The sequence below is a fragment of the Brachyistius frenatus genome, unplaced genomic scaffold (genome assembly GCF_029030835.1).
Source record: "Brachyistius frenatus isolate BFR_SWC_R1_liver_20210118 unplaced genomic scaffold, ASM2903083v1 Contig_15, whole genome shotgun sequence".
Classification (NCBI taxonomy): Eukaryota; Metazoa; Chordata; class Actinopteri; family Embiotocidae; genus Brachyistius; species Brachyistius frenatus.
Window position 1 is genome coordinate 6,100,001 of NW_027210614.1, and position 14,214 is coordinate 6,114,214.

Genomic DNA, 14,214 nt, shown 5'->3' on the forward strand with positions numbered 1-14,214 from the left:
TAGGTATCAAAAGGGAATAACATTCTGCTGCATTCTGATTTTAATTACAAATCATCTAATTATTATGAATAAGTAACCTTTAAGCCTTTAAAATGGGATTCTGAATCTCTTTCTGTGTATTTTTTTCAGCTGTACGACCATGTGCATGTCTGTTCACTTGTGCATGTGTATAAAGCCATGTGGGCGTGCACGTGTCTGTGTGAGTGTCCACACATTCCTACTATCTTTCTACCTGCGTGTACGTCTGTCCATCTGTGAGCGTCCGCCTGCATGTTTGTCTGTTCATACACTAAATGACCTATAGCCCTGTGTGTCTCACGCACTCCTCTCCATCACTCCAGCCTCTCATTACAGCAGCAGAACCCCAGCCTGTCACGTAATTAAAGGCAAAGTTATAAATGACCAGCAGGCCAAAAGCCATATTTCACAGGTGGCCGCATATTTATTTATAATTTTTCACCTTTAGATGTGTTTCTTATGCAAATGAGAGCGAGGACACTTTTCAATTAACTTTGGGGGCCAGTCCCTCTAAGTACCACAGAAGCTTGTTATTGAAAATAGAGTATTTTTGTTATCGGCCATAAATTACTCCTGTGTGTCAAAGAAATTGAAAAATATAATGTATGGACCTGTATTTGGTGCTACCAGTGGTGGCTGGTGTATTTCCCCTCCCTAAGGAAGTTGGTGATTGCTTTCCTGGAAATACCACTTCTTAAAAAAAATCCCTAACAGGTACTGTGTGAAGCACCCCTTCCTCTCCCCCCTATCCTTCCACACTCTCCCTCTCACACGCACACATTCATACAAATGCCCATGCACACACAGCTACACTTGTGCTTACACTGCAGGGCAGTTTAACGGTATATTATATGAGCAATTGGCAAGTAGGTAGGTAGGTATGATTCTTTTATGGTGACAGACTGAGAGTGTCCCCCTCTGCCTCATTTTCTCCTTAATTGACCCACTGAGGGAAAGCAGCGGAGCGACCCCGCTATACTATCACATCAGGGAGAAAGATTGAGAGAACGAGAGATTCAAAAGAACTGACTCTACTAGCAGAGGGAAGGAGATCGAAAGTTAAGTAGTCGATGTATAAAAAAAAAAAAAGTAGAGAAGTGAAAGGAGACCCAAAAAAAAAAAAAAAAAAAAGAGACAGAACGACTGTTAACTGGGGAAAGAACATGTGTTCCTCCTGCTCTGCTGTCCCATCAGCAGCCCCTCACACTGTGGGATGTGTAGGATGTTCTTGGAGCTACGCGCGCGCGTGTGTGTGTGTGTGTGTGTGTGTGTGTGTGTGTGTGTGTGTGTGTGTGTGTGTGTGTGTGTGTGTGTGTGTGTGTGTGTGTGTGTGTGTGTGTGTGTGTGTGTGTGTGTGTGTGTGTGCGCGCGTGTTACATTTGTTACGATGTGTGTGCATCCCGCATTAAGATGTGTGTGCAGCTGTGCCCTCTCCCTGGTGCGTAAAAAACGTCCATTAATTGAATTCCCCCTAATTTCCCGTCAGCCTCGCCTTGCAGAGCGAGACGCCTGCCTGCCAGCCGCGCAACGCCACACTTCAGGTATGGTGGATAATGGAGGATGACATTTCTGTCCCACCATGCCTGGGGCCAGCATGTGATACATGGCTTCCTCTATGAAGGTTAAACTCAGCTAACCTGCCTTTGGCGTTTCATTACCCACTTGTTAAATACTCTTTTGGTAATAAAATGATTAAAAATTTTATTGCTCCTCTCAAATGAGGCCTCTTTTCAAAGGGATTTAATGACTTTAGAGATGGATATGAGTGTGTGTGTGTGTGTGTGTGTGTGTGTGTGTGTGTGTGTGTGTGTGTGTGTGTGTGTGTGTGTGTGTGTGTGTGTGTGTGTGTGTGTGTGTGTGTGTGTGTGTGTTTGTGTGCGTGCGTGAGGGTGCACTTTATGCGTGCATGCATGTGTGTGTGTGTGTATCCAGACAAGTGCATCTCCAGTTAGGCACGACCAGTGTGTAAAAACCTAATGAGAGTGATATGCTTTACAGCGAAACCACCATTATTCTCAGCCAAACGACCTGGGCCGTCATTATGTGTAAAGTAGCAATACCTTTTCCCTCTGCCGGGGAACATTCAAATAGACATGTTTTACATACAGCTCACTCTGTGTCTTGAAGCGAAGTAAAGTATTTATACTAAAATGAATGGGCCTGACTATTTTTACATCATAAGTTAAGCACCGTGGCTATAGCAACGGGACATAAAATATTATATTCGACCCATTAACAGGAACTACAAGCCTTGCCTAGGCCAATATGGCTCCACAGCGACTTAGCAAATCATCATACCTAGTGTCATTTTGGCTGTAAAATTAGCAGTAAAGGGACTTAAGAAACTGATCTCAAAAACCCAATAAACCAGTTTCTTAAGGTCTGAATTTTAAAAAAAAACCTGAAATGTGCCTGTTTTAAGGCTACCCAAAATGATCACAAGAAATCAAAAAGTGTGGAAAGTACATCTGAAGGAGTTAAAGTACATTTTTCTGGATACAAATTGTTTGTCTATATGTCACAATGCTGACAGAGAAAAATGTATTCCTGTTTATTTAAAAAAGAAAACGTCTTCACTAAACCACCTCCACTCTTTTAATTTGACAACTCTCTATCTCATTCATGGGACAACATGTCAAAACAGGATGTCCTTTTATGGATGTTAAATTTTGAATTGCTTCAAGCAAGCATATACAGTTTTTGTTCAGGGATTTCCCAGATTAGCCTGCCTCCCAGTTGGGTCTTTGAGTCCCAATCAGTTTTGTTGGGGTTCATTGTTGTACATCTGCTGCCCTCACAGAACCTCCACACACACACACACACACACACACACACACACACACACACACACACACACACACACACACACACACACACACACACACACACACACACACACACACTTAATAAATGGCATGGTCCCCCTCCCCCGGGCCAGAGGAGTCGGTGCTGGCCGGTTCATCTGATATATCATGGCAGCCCGCTCCGCTCTGCTCCACTGGACCCTGTCCAACACCTGTTCTCCCATCAGGGGATGTTGTGTTGGCGTGGCATGGCTATGCCACTGTACAGATTGGCACTGCCCAGTTGGGGCAGCGGAAAGGATGAAGTATGAGATTCCCAGTGACAAAATGTAAGCTGTAATTAGGAGGGAGGACCCACAGTGGAAAACGGTTATGCCTTTTATGAATATGCTCCGCATTTTATGATTTAGATTCCCTGGATGTTTTTATTTTAACAAATGGAGGAAGCACGCTGTTGGCTTTGATTATGAGGTGGGTGTGTAATATCACATCTAGTGCTCATGTGCTATGTATAGTTCAAAAGTTTTATTCCAAAAATGTATTTAGTTTTTCCTTTGTCGTCACCCACTAAAAAAAATCTCACTACAATTTAAATTAATATAAGTATATCTGTCACATGAATAAAGCAAGTGTATTTCAACTTATTGTATGTATTCACGATGTACAATTTAATAATTTAATAATTAATATATTAGTAATTATCTACATCCACCTTAATTTTTCATAGCTCAGCTTAAACTTTCACGACTTATCACAATGTGCACACACAAAATTAAATGTAAGAGTTAAATTTATGGCAAAAATTATGGCAATGTACATTTCAAGTACTTTTTTTGCTGTGGATGATGATCGATTAAAAGGAGGATTTGTTTACATCTAATTGTCTGATCACTCATGTTGGTTGCCCTGATAGACTAAAAGCTCTTTCTAGCAGAGTTGTTGCATCCTCAAATCTCAGCAATGAAAGTGGTGAACAAAACATTGCCATAAATGACAGAAACGTTGGATAAAACAAAAAGAAAACAACTTCCTAAAACTGTTCCACAAAAAAGAGTTTCAAGGATTAAATTGCTCTTTAGGAAAACTCAACTGTAACTGTAGTATTTACTCTGTCTTGTATGGGACTATGTTGAAAACAAGGTTGAAAACAAAAAGCAAAAAGACTCAATGATGAAGTTGCAATTACAGTATGGGATGTGTATATGAAATTTTAAGCAATAACATCCACCTTGTTGTGATTGTGCGACAGTCTACAGGGAAGATAAAACCAGTTATCATCCATGTCTTTCTACCACCATGACATGAAGAACTTGACAGTCCTGACATTCTCACCTGTCTGTCTGTCGGCCTGTTGTGGCCACTGGGACATTTGGGGGGTGGAGGGGCGTCTCTCTTGTTCCATCAGCATGACAGATTGCCTGGAAGAGATGGGAGGCGCTGAATGAGAAATGGACATTTGCGCTGCTGTGTAGGTGGGTTCTCTCTGCTGGGGGTGTGACGTAATCTTCTCTTATATTCATAAATCTGCCCATGTTGGTGGAAACAAAGAGAGGGGTCTTAGACCGAGGGGCTTCTGTTTTCTCACTTTATGTCAGAGGATAACAAATAAATGTGACCAAAACTTTTCCACTATAAGAGTGCACTATTACCATTTCCGATTTTCTGCACATCATATTGCAAGTATCACATGAAATGAGAGTAATTAATCACCATGCTCACACAACAGCTTGATATACGATTGATTAATCTGTGAAGGAAACTTTAAAACCTAATTTGTTCACCACAGTGCCTGGATTTTGTGGTTAAATTTCTCTGAACATGGGTTTAACATAAATGTGGCTGCTGTGTGGGAAATAAAATAATACAAAATTCATTCTAAATGGTTTCAGTCACACATTTAAATTGCTTTGATTTTAATGCAATATTCAGTTCTGAGATTACAAACTTCCGCTCTCCTGCTTGTGCGCTGTAAAACCACTTTTCGTCCAGCGGAGGGCGACATACATCTATAAATGACCTCCTTGTGGATGAGAGATGGGATTAGGTGTCAATTTCATTTAACTGAATTTAACTGAAAGAAAATGTATGTTAAATTGTACACTTTTAATTATTGTTATTCACTAGTGAAGATTGTTTTCTAGTGAAGGATTTTTTTTTTTTTTATCTGAATCCAGGGTGTCCATTGAGACAAATTTGTAATTTCCTACTTGAGTAAATGAACTGTAATTAGCAATTCATAAAATGATAGTATATTATATATGAAGAAAAAATTAATAACTAAGACTGCTCGATCTAATGCATCAAAAAGCTTAAGGTAAATGTGATTCCTATTTAGATCTTGGCGACATCAAAATTCTAAGTAGCCAAACAAATTGCCTGTATTCGATATGCACCATTTTGCTTCAGATGTGCTCACTTGGTGTTATTTGGACCAAAGACTGTTTTGGCCAAGACTGATATGATCTACAAAAAAAAAAAAAAGGAATAAGAGAAATCAAGAAGAAGAATCAGTGAAAAAACAAAAACAAAACCTTTTTAGGCATTTTAACAATAAAATGCAAACAATTGTTCACAAATGTAAGAACATGTGTGTCACATGATCTTTGATCCAACTTTCATTTAAAACAAAACAGGGAAATATGTTTCTATTTGAATATTGACACAAAATAGTTAACCTCAGTGAACTTTGTTTTCATGTCTGACGGCTGTTTACCTGGGTGAGTCTCAACAAGTTTATGAAATTGAACCTCCTCTGGTTGGAGAATGTAAACATTTGTTAACTTCTGTTTGAACACCACGGTAGATAAATTACAGCAGCGAGTTATACAGGATGAGAATGTGAAAAGCTTTTCTGTAAAAAAAAAAAAAAAAAAAAAAAAAAAGGGCTTAATGTTTTGTTTCTTTTATTCCATCATTACTCACTCATTTTCAAAACGTTTATCAGTTGGATTTCAAATGATGTTATTTTCACCTGGGAGCTGCTGTTGGCAGTATTGCCAAGAGTTTTGCTGAGTAACAAAATGCAGTGGTGTCTGTCTCCACAGCTAAATATTGAGATGCACGTTATAACGGTCTTCAATTATCTGTGTAGGAGTGCGTGAAAACCTGTCTGCACCAGGAAGCACACCTTCCTCAAGAGGACGAGTATGACATGGCAAAACTCATCAGCGTAGAGGAGGTGTGTACACTGACCTGCTTTTCTCAGGACAAGTAGAGGACAGTCACCCTGTCAGACTTTTTATCAATCTGTTTAGTTATGTTACATTCATTTAATGTGTTGGGATGTTTGTTAATACATGTGCATGAATGCTTTTCATGTACGTATGCGTATGGCCCTAGATGACAGAAATACCACTAAATAAAACTAATTGCAGATGTAATAAAAGCTTTCTTTGACTAAAGTGGTCCTGACTGAACTTTCCATTGAGCCCTGGATTGTTTGAGGTCTGAAGTAAATAATTTCTATCAAAGGGAAGCAGTACCTGGCACTATGGTAAATATGTTGGAGGGAATGTTGATAGAGAGGTTCAAAGTTGAGTACTGCTGATTGTGTGCTGTACTGCCACCTGGTGGACAGGGCTGGTGAGGAAAACCCTCTGTAAGGCACAATAATTGACTCAGTCAGTGTGAAAAATAATCAATCAAATTGGCTTTGATGATGTTAACAGAAATTAGGTTTATGCTAATATAAGGGCTATCTCTGTTTTTTGGGGGGTTATTTTGTCAGACGTCTCCCACCTCTGGCCTGGTCTCCATATTGAAGAAACACAGTGTTTGTGTGGACAACGTGAGTGTGTCTGCCAGTTCAGAGACCCAACCAGAAAAACCCACTGCCACAAGACGCGTCCACTTTATTGTGCCTGATGACAGCTATTATCATCGTATGTTTGCGTTTACTGTTTATAGTTAGAGATTTGAATCTCTCCGGTCTTAACCTGCACCAACTTTACCAATCCACTGCAACACTTCAAAATTGTTAATACAATTTATATGAATTATTTATGTTAATCTATTTGACCACACTTTCTTTCTAAATACTTGTGTCATTTGTCTCTGTAGAGGTTGGCGGTGGGGGCTTCTGCCTGCTCCTCTTCCTGCTTTGTCTGGTTACTGTGGTGATCAGTGTAGGTGGAACTGCCCTTTACTGTGCTCTGGGCGATGCCCAGTCCTCAGTCTGTCAGGACTTCTCCAGGAATGCAGACTTCTACATTGGCCAAATACAGCGCGGGATAACTCAGATCCAACGCTGGTTTGCTCCTGGCTCATAGCAGTAAACAGTTTGTCAGCAACGTGGAGCTGCTGGTCTTTGTGTTTATCACTGCAGAATCCTTCTACTTCCTGGGACGATGTTTTCTGAGATAATGGTGCCAGGCAGTCACGACCCTCCCTGCTACTATGTGGGGTATGTGACAATTATTGGCTGAACATCTATATCAGATACAGTTGGCATTGGTAAGCCTGCTCCAGCGCATTTTAAGGCTCGGTGAATACAATCCCAGGGTTCATTCTGTCATATGTCAGATGTCCCTTTCCAACACGAGTTTGATACGTTAATATTAAAAGTCACATAGATCAACCATGACTGAATTCACACTGACTCACACTGGACTCAAAGAATCAGCTCCCTCGGTTGGGAATAAAACAATAACTGCTGCAATACATCAAAAATGTAAAAGAATATACATAACACGTATAATTAGTTTGCAATATATGGTCTCACACCACGGAATCCATTATGTGGACGAATCTTAATTGGCCAGTGTCGACCTTTATATTATGCATTGATATTAAACCTCTGTTTTAACTGTGTACCCATTTATTTAGTTTAATGTTTAAACTCAACAAAAAAAATGTTTTTCCAGATATTAATGAGGACACACATTTGTGATGATTTTTACGTTTGGATGAAAATTACAGATCTAAAGGCTATCTGCTCATATATTGTCAGGAGAATAGCATAAACATGTATTTCTAACAAATACCCCGTTTTTATTTTTCTCATTAAACGACGTCATGGACATGTACAATTGCACGTTATGTCATCCACCCTGTAGCCTACTGCGGTCAAAACGAGGAGTGACCGGTGCTTCTGTTTGGTAGCCTACTTTGCCAGGTGCTCTGTGCAGTGTTGAGCAGAAAATCTGCAGGCTTTTCCTTCGGTTGCAGAATCGCAATGCCTCTTCAATTTTCTTCACAGTGCATACATGTCCGGTGTCGCGTTTCCAGCAATAAAGCCGCAAACAACTTCCAGCACGACAAAACAAAGTTTAGCGTAACAACAGTCAAAAACACTTTGCCCTTCCGGGGTCAAATAATCTGACCACAGGGAGCTTCCTACATACCTGAGCCCGAGGTATTGCGACCCCCAATGAACACACGGTGAATAACAATTAAATTATGGTTATTTCTACGATTTATTTGGCTCATATATGTATTGTAACTGGGAGGAGACACAAAGATCTGCTCTGATCCACGAGACTACAGCCTGCTGGTCTAATATTTCATGCAACGTCAAATGGACACTGGAAGTTTCCATTGCTGTCAAATCTGATTAATTTATAAACACATGGATGTATAAAGACATTAAATTGAACAGGGTCAGAACTGATCATTATTGTGCAGAGGGTGGGAGGAGATAAAAGAAAAGAAGAGGAGAAGAGGAGCTCATCTGATTTAATTTGATCAAACCTGTTTAGTTTATTCATTTGGGCTGCAACAAATATTCTTGTCATTGTCAATACATTTGCAAATTATTTTCTTGATTCATTGATTAATCATTTTAGTCCTCTAGAATACAGAAGACTGAAAAGTGAAATGGCATTTTTCACCTTTGATGTTGTCAGATTTTTGTATATTATTCAAACAAAAGTCCAAAACAGACCCAAATATTCAGTCTTACTGCATGTGTGACAAATAAAAGCATCTAATCATCACATGTGAAAATAAGAAACCAGAATTGTTGTGAATTAATTTAAATTTTTATCAGTTAATTTAGTTGGCTAATTGTTGCAGCTTTACTGCTTTGATTTTATGGAGTACAACAGGTCATCGTTCATGCCTGTCCAGACCAGAGGGGTGTACGAAGCAACTTCAACACACCCAGGTTTTCTTTGTCTAAACTGGCTCAACAAAGCGGAAACTCGCCGTCAGATATAATCGGTACTATAACGGTGGTTATCAAACTTTTTTTTGTTAATGCAGGCTTTCTGCTGTAGGCTTCACCTACAAGAGGAGGTGTTTGCAGCATCTCACCAATCACGAACATGGACAGGTGTACTGACAGCAGAACGACATATTTTATAAACGAGAAGCAATTCATAATTATTTTTTTTTTTTAATTAAACATATAATCCACATATAATCCACACTAAAAGCAGCACAGCTGCTGCAGCTAAATGATGGAAGTATGAGCAAAACGTCGCCGACTGTGAATGTGTAGCTGAAGTTGAATGGCTTATAATATATCACCTTACCATAAGTGCACAGGAAGATCTGACAAATTACATGTGCATATTTAATTAAATGAATTACTGTAATTCTTAGATGTATTCTGATGATGTGTATGAACGTTTTAATTGTACTCTTTCACCTGCAGCCCCGGAGGTGTCAAACGGACTGAAAACACAATGATGTTAGTCTATATCTCAAAAAAAATCAACAGGAAAAGACCGATGTTTGTCTGTCTCTGAGCTCTCTGCCCCCCCTCAGAGGACAGTCTCACTATCTCACTGTCTCACTACGCGCACTTCACACTCACTGGCTTCAGTCTCAACATACCTCGTTAACCCACTAATCTCGCTTCGTAGTTGACCCTTCAGAGAAGACGAAAGAACAAAACAAACATCTTCACTTATTAATTGACTCAGTGGGCCATCTATTGTCGAGAAGCAGTGTCTGATGAGACATCAGATATGTCCGATAACTTTTTTTTAAAGGTTATTTCCAATCCAAAGTTATACTGTTGCCTGTTTTTCACTATAAATAACAAAGTCGTGAAATGACAAAACGAGTGAAAACGCACTAAATGGTCCAAAAGAGCCAGCCGCTCGGAACGTACCATTGTGGAGGAAGAAGGGGGAGGGGGACCTCTCTCCTCGAGGAGGATCAGAGGTGATGACACACGCGACACTCAGTCCCGCCGTAGATCTCGCGCCGGAGACACGATGACAGCAGGCTCGAGTAACTTGCTGGCTTTTTGTGAAGAATAGTTGCTCGGCTGTTCACGCTGGACTGCAGAGGTAAGTCCGTCCAAGCAGCTGTTTTCGCCTGTTTGGTTTTGCAGGAGCAGCCTATTTCTGAAGGGATAGAGCGCATTACAGTCAGGGCCAGCTCAGTTGTTGCTGATGCTGTTCGGGAGCAAGCGATTGATCCCTCAGAACAACGTTTCACAGATATGCCTTTTTAGTTTCCTTTTGCAGGCCTGTGGCAGATGTGCGTTTTCACACTTTGTTCGGGTTCATTTGTATTACGTCATTACGCTTTGAAGACAACTCTGTTTAAAACAAGGGTTGGGAACTGAAAACTCAGTTTATTCACAAAATGCTCCGCTTCTTTTCTTTTTCATGTTTGCACCCTGACAGCTACAGCACATTTCCCTTTGTTAAGTTGCAGGTAGGCCTAATATGCCCTGGTCTGATATCTTCTCATGTAAATGTTTAGGTCTTGAACTAATATTCCAAACTCTTCTCTTAAATCCATTTCATATATTTTAAAAGTTTATTTTCTACAGTAGAGTTTAGTTTTAGGATGCAGTTTGAAAATAACTGCGTGGCACTGCAAGATGATCCAGAAATGCTGACTGCTGATTGACTTATTTACACCTTTGTTACAATTTTGAGTTTTTCTTTTCTTTTCCTAAAAAGGTGTTTTGACAGATAAACTGGTGTCTTTCACATTCGCTTTATGGATATTTGCAAATACATTTCTTTAATAAGTCCAGCAATATAATTTAAATGAAACATTGAATTGGCCCTGGTGGTTATGAAATAAGCCGTTTAGTACGATACAAACATAATAATGGATGCTAAGTTGTAATGTATGAACACTTCACATATCCCATGACTAAACTCAGGTTTAATACATTATAAAACACACAAATGGTGTTTGATGTATGATGATGTGCACATCTTTTTGCTTTTGAGCCAGTATAAGATTGTGAGACATCCTGCAGCTGAAAAGTTTTGAACCACACTGAGGTACAGTTCCAACTAGATTTAATGCATGTAGACAACACAAGTTCCAAGGGAGTTATGCAAGATAGAGAGAGCAGAATAAAAAAGAAAACTGCACAAGGACGTTCAGTGAGATAGGAAAGCAACAGGCAGAGCAGATGCTGAAAATTCAGGGAGTTGTGGCTTTGTGCTGCTTTCCAGCTATTTCTCTGCGCTAACTCAGCAGTTATATTGTGGTCAGTATGTAGACAGACTCTGTCCAACAGAACACTTAAAGTGCGTTTGCTTGTATTGTCTCACCATAGCACTCGGCTGACATGGTTTTCTATGTGATAAACCATGCAGGGCAAATTATTGTTATAAAGTGAGTACTTTCGTATATTCATGCACAGGAAGAAAAATCACTGAATATGATTGTTTGGAGGGTTTCAGTGACTGGGAATTCAACATTTTGGCAGAAGTGAATGGTCAGCTGAGTGGCTGCCCAGTGCACCATGTGGATGAGTGTGTGTGGCTGCACGGCTGCCTGAATGGTTGCCTGACCAGTTGGCCAGTTGTCTGGCTGGCCATCGATCCAGTGTCTGTTGAGGAAACTATGAATGGAAGCATTTGTTGTGGGTCACTGGTCAGTGATCATTGCCCATCTGATGGTCCACTTATGTGTGTGTGTGTGTGTGTGTGTGTGTGTGTGTGTGTGTGTGTGTGTGTGTGTGTGTGTGTGTGTGTGTGTGTGTGTGTGTGTGTGTGTGTGTGTGTGTGTGTGTGTGTGTAGTTCACACCCCTTTGCATATGTGTTTGTCTGTGGCTCAGCGCTCGCAGAGCATCTGCAAAGCTGGAAGTTCTTCTGTTTTAATTCTCCGGTTCAGGGCTGACAGAGATGCTGCACACTGGCCAGCTGACACTGCTCGACATTCTTTTGGTTTATTGCCTTCTCCCTTGCTCTCCCCCATACACACACACACACACACACACACACACACACACACACACACACACACACACACACACACACACACACACACACACACACACACACACACACACACACACACACATGTGTATGTATATGTATGTATATGCACAAGTAAGTGAATACGTGCACACAAATATGACCAACAATGTGCTTACAAACAGAAACTGTTCTTGAATGGTAATTTTGGTGCACGTTAATGTGTGTGTGGACTGCCACTCTGCATGTCAGAGTGAACATAAAGAAAGAAATGGCGGGGATGCTGCATGTGTTTGTGTGTGACTGGTATGTGGGCCTGGCTTACAGAGAAAGAGGCCGGGGTTCTTATCTGACCTCTCCTAGGACGACCTTTGACCCCTTAAGACAAGCCTTTTTGTGTCCACTGAGCCAGAGCCCATGGGAGAGCGTGTGCGAGTGTGTGTGTGTGTGTGTGTGTGTGTGCGTGCGTGCGTGCGTGTGTGTGTGTGCGTGTGTGCGTGAACATGCATGCGTGTGTGCGTGAACATGCATGCTTGTATGCATGTGTATTAGAAGTATAGGCCACATCAAAGTCTTACTTAAACATTGTTATCAGGGCTCACCTTTGACACAGTGGTCATGAGACATCCCTCAAACGAATACATCCATGCCCTTTAAAACAGAGAGGATATACGTGAGTTTGCATATATTAGCAAGGAGCTGAGCAAGACTTAATGTTTGGTGTAAGACGTATAGGAGGTGTGCAGAGGCGATTACCAGGACTTAATGATGAAGTGAATCTTTGATAGCATACCAGAGGATGTTAATTAAATGTTCTTACTTCATCATGGCTAGAATTCACAGATGTTATAAAAGGTAATGACGGATGACTCACTTTAAAGTCACATACATCTATTTTAACACATTTAATAAGTAGTTTGCAACAAAAATATTAGTTTAAATCCTTAAAAGTGTTAAACTACTGAGTAGAAAAGCAGTTGCGTGGTGTGTGGATGCATGGTGCTCCGAGTTTAAAGGGATCCTAACTGCAGGTTTGTATGTGTGAGGTTCTGTGTTTGAGGGTTGTGGTGGGAACAGGGCCTGAGGGGTCATAAAACACCACAATAGTGTCTCTCTCCCCAGGGTGAAAGGGAGGCAGAAAGAGAAGAGGAAGGGGGAGATGAAAGGATCTCCCACTTCCACGTCGAGCAGAGAGGGTGGAGGGAGGAAGATGGGAGGAGAAAAGATCAACAAAGCTTCCTTAAATGTTTTACTTACAGCTTATTTCTGTCATCCCTGCTGCACATCTTCCTTTTGTATGTCTCAGGTCTCTTGGGGTTTGTTAGGAACACATCCAGTCCTACCAACAGAGAGTACTTAAGAATAAATTCAGGGTCCATAACAAAGTAAGAGTGCATGTGCAGCGAGAAATTAAAGATGGAGATCGGCATTTTCACAGGACAGTACAAATCCCAACGTTAGGTTCCTTTCTGTGCTTTGAGAATCCACGTTTTAAAGCACAGTGTTTGACATTATAGCAGACACAAATATTTAGCTGCATCTACTGGAACCCATTACAGTGCCTGCTGAAAAAGAATCTGTTTGGTCTGTAACAATAGTGAATCACTTAAATATTTGGTAGGAATTCAGTTTTCTACACTAAGTAGCCACAGGGTCTTACCGGACAGATTAAAGTAGAGACAGTTTTAAATATTTTAGACTGACAACACTTGGTTATTTGATTTCTCATTTGGTCAGAAGCTGCACATTCTGGTTACGATTCAGTAAAAGGTGGAATACACCTCTGTGCTTTAATCTTCTCTCTTCCCATTTCCCTCCCTGTCTCTTCTTTCTGTGGTTGTAAAAGAAGATCAGTCTGCTCTTTGGTTGAAGGTGTGATTACTTCCTCTCAGTGCTGGCTGTGTTATGACAGGGCTTTTTGTCTTCCACCCTCTGTCTTTCTACAAGGTGGCGCAAGGCATTAAAAGTCTGCACAGCTTCTTTACATATGAAAGTGTGGAAGCAGAGGGTGGCTAGTAAGGAAGGCAGGTCTGTGTGTGTGTGTGTGTGTGTGTGTGTGTGTGTGTGTGTGTGTGTGTGTGTGTGTGTGTGTGTGTGTGTGTGTGTGTGTGTGTGTGTGTGTGTGTGTGTGTGTGTGTGTGTGTGTGTGTGTGTGTGTGTGTGTGTGTGTGTGTTCATCTCTGTTGTGAATTTCAGCTTTTAACTTTATTTTAGACATGTTTAGAGAAAACCTTTACGAGTGTAGCTGCTGGCATGTGTAGCTGAGGTTGTA